This window comes from Pinus tabuliformis, chromosome X (genome assembly GCF_031772625.1).
Source record: "Pinus tabuliformis cultivar Carrire ecotype Pingquan chromosome X, CPIR1, whole genome shotgun sequence".
NCBI classification, from domain to species: Eukaryota; Viridiplantae; Streptophyta; class Pinopsida; order Pinales; family Pinaceae; genus Pinus; species Pinus tabuliformis.
Genome location: NC_142308.1, coordinates 434,464,116 through 434,468,198, shown reverse-complemented (window position 1 = coordinate 434,468,198; position 4,083 = coordinate 434,464,116).

Here is a 4,083-nt window from a genome sequence, read left to right as displayed (position 1 = left end):
TGTGTTACACTATTCTAGTATTGATCTGATATTTCAAACATATATATTGCATTCATAAAAACTTTAATCTTTTTGTCAATTGCACAATAATTGTTTTATGCATCTTCCCATGTTCTTGAAATAAACTAGGTGATTTCTTATTTAGGTTTAGCATTTTTATTTCTCACATGTGTTAGTACTACTCCCCATCCAATATTTCTTGCATATATTTCCACAAGTTTGGGTAAACCATCATCTACAACATGTAAAATTGGAAGTGTTTTTACCTTTGTTATGATGTTTTACACCACTCTGGTATGTACTAGAGTCCATGGAGGAGGATCCTTTTTGAGCCTATCATTTAAAAATTTTCTATCATTATCATAGTCCTTGTAGAAGTGGCCCACATAGTTCAGACTACCTAGAAATTTTTGGATTTGTGTTTTGTCTGTGATCTTGTTAGGGAAATTGTCAGTAAATTCTCCATCATGTTGTAGTATCAATTGACCATTTAAGATTGTATGACCAAAAAACCTGATCGAGGTTTTAAATTATTCCATCTTGTTTTCTGAGACAACCAATCCATCAATCTAAAATCTTGAATTTATTCCAGTATTAATTTAATGTCTCATAGATAGTTCATACGGGGTGGACTATTGTTGTATTGTCTTGACAATGAGACACTTCTTCCATTCTCTTGTGTATTCAAACTTCTAACAATGCTTCTACTTAACATGTGGATTTTATATAATGCACTCAAATTTTCTTCATTAATTTCGATTGTTTGGACATGCATGCCACCAATAAGCAATGCTCACTGCATGCCTTCCATTTATCACTAGCCTCAAATTTCCTCCCACTACAACCTATCCCTCTTAACATTCATTATCCTTTTTTTTTTTTTTTTCTATAAGGATGCACTTCTTTAGAAATGGATCTCTGGTCCTCAAGGAGTTATCATTGGCCAAACCAAGCATGGTATTTAATTTGACCAAGGCTCCAACTTGAGACCCCCTGAAGCACTCTTCATCACAAATTCGCACCATAACCATTTTTTCCTCATGTCACTTACAGTGGAAGTTTCTAGTCATGTAAACATTAATTTCAACTACAACTCTTATTTGTATCTTGTCTCCATATATAAGAGAGGCCATGCCTTTTTCTCAAATTAGGTAAGCATATTATTAATTTGTAAAGTTTTGAGTAATTATTGACCTCATATATCAAATTAGATAAAGTGAATAGGAGTAATGAGGGTGCAGTTAGATAGAAATATAGGTTGTTGTTTGGTAGAGGGTGCATGCATGTGTCACCTTCAATGAACTAGAGTGTTGCTTTTGTAGGTCTTCAGATCAGCCTCCCATTCAGTTCAACATCTAGTTAAGTTCTAAGTTCAATTCAGTTCTAGTTTACCATGTGAGATCTATCGAGGGGAGGGTGCTACTATCTATTTTATTAGATTGTGCTTGTATAATAGTTTCCAATTATGCATGCTTGACTTCTTCTAGTTGAGGTGCACTTATTTGGTGTTTAGAATAGGGTTAGGGCTTGACCAGGTCACCTTCAGTTCTTCATGCATGTGAGTAACTGCATTGTATCTTCCCTCATCTTCTCATTCTATGAGATGTAGGGCACATAACTTTGTTGTTGGGATGTTTTATGTTTTGAGCTATACTATTATAATTTACTACTTTTCAGATCTAATAAAACAACCAAGCAGATTTGATAGATTTGTTTTCCATGTATTTTTTGTTAGCAGCGTGTGCTTGTAGATTAGCGTATTTGAAGATTGCTATTTTGATAGGGCTTTAGTTTTAAAGTTAACCTACGATCTAGTTATCACTTTAGGAATTTTTTTGAGACAACCAATCCATCATCCTTTATTATCAGCAAGAACTTATTTAGATGTATGAAATGTTGATCTACTAAATTTTAAAATACATGTACATCATTGTTGTACACTATGAATGAGTCAAAATATGGTTTAATGACATTATCCATAACCCTTTGAAATATTGTTGGGGCATTTTCCAATCTAAAAGGCATGGCATTCCACTCATTGCACACTTTAGGTGCACTAAATGTTGTTTTGAATTTGTCTTTTTCCTTGATGGCCATATGCCAGAATCTAGACATAGGATCAAACTTAGAAAACATATTTTCTCTTTGATTAGGATTTCGGCATTCATGCCCAATAAACTAATTTAATGTCTCAAGGAGCTTGGTCCTGGGAATGCTTATGATTTTTGAAGAAATGAAGCCAAAGCACGTCTTGTTTTCAGAAGATTAGGCTATTTTTTTTATCAGTGCCTCACTGGTTGTTCCTATTCATTTAGGGGCATTCTGGAGCTTTTAATGAAAATAATGTGTGGTTTTAGTGAGTCCCCAAAGGCTATCAGTGAGGTAGCAAGGTAAGAACGTTGTATCATGCTTCCCATGTAATTGAATCAATTTGCTCGGGTCTCTAGCTGTACTAGGTTTATTCACAAGGAAGTTCTAATTGCCAATTATAAGAGTGCTTTGATTAACATGTTTCTAATGCTTCAGTGTCTGGATTTTATATTGGATCCTCATCCAATGGGTGTAATAGTGACTAGCTCTCTATCTCGCTTTTAATAGAGCCTGTAGTTCCTAGGGGAGATTCTATCCATAGGATTCAATTATGGCAACCAAGTGTCTTCACCAACAATGTGATGTTGAAGTGAGAGGCCCGAGTGCTTCTTCTAATGAGGATGCTTTTAGTGCATAAGTGGATGATGAGATCCTATGGGTATTGTCGATTATTGCAAATATGTGATGGGGATATATGATTTTCAATTCACTGAGAAATGGTTTGCAAAGATGAGTTGTTCGAAGACATATATTGAAGTAGTGCCGATATACACAAGGAAAAGACTTAAGTTAGATACCTTAGTTTCCTAGAGTCTATATAAAATCTTTTATGTGAGGGATCACTGGCTGCCTTAGTGTAGAAGTTTCCCCTGTAAGATTTGATCCAGGATTGCTAGTGTTAGTATTGTAGACTTGTCTTGGTGTTTTCATATATTCTAGCCTCCAACAGTGATGGTCTGAGTTACCATAACCAACCTGAGAACATATTGAAGGGAATGATGAGCACATTAATTGACCAAGTTCAATCTAATTGTAATACTTCGGAATTTTTTGAGGAAGAAGTAACATTTCATTGAAATATTCAGCACAAGATTACTTTCTCATAGGTTCTGTTATTTTTCAAAATATAGAAAAATATATATATTTTCATGAAAATGAAACTATCAGAACTCAAATTGAAACTGTACCTGAAACTGAAATGAGAACTGTGAGAAATGAAAATAGACTTGTAAGAAAAATGTGTTGTAATTGAAATAACTAACCTAGATATACTAACAATTGTTCTGTGATGTTTTGTCTCCAAAGTTGGTGAATAATTTGAAATGCTAACATGCAACTTCAGCAATGGTTGAATTTCTTTCATCATTTTTGGCACTTGAATTTAATTGGTGCTAAGGATAGACATGAATTGCAATGGCTTCATTTTGAATGTGAGATCTGGATTTAATTTGATATGATCCAATAGTTGGGAATTTGTTATTTGTTGATCTATGTGCTTTGTTCTATTTTAACGAGAAATAGAATGGGTTGGGTGTCATTTATTGAACAAAATGGATTTAAATGTTATTGGGTTGAGTGTCATTTATTGAACATAGGGGGTTTAAATGCTGAACAAACACAGTTGTTATCACTGACATACATTCACTTTTATTATGTGTAGGTATGGATATATGTTTGGGATACATAGCTTCAGTTCTAATGAATGGAGGTTGAAGTGACTGTTACTTTACTTCTGGAATAGATCATTTTGGAAGGATTTATGGTTTTCTCTGTTTTTCACTTGGGTCAATATGGTTTGCACTCTTAAGTACTAAGATACTATTTATGGACAGTTGTGGGCCCAATTAAAGTTTTAGGAAATTTTGGACATAAATTAATACTTATTTGCACTTAATGTTATTTATTTTTGTTTAAATATTGGTTGCAAAGGTCTCAATTTCTCGGAGTTGGGTGAGACTAGTGCTATATCATGTACTAGTCCCTTAAACAGCT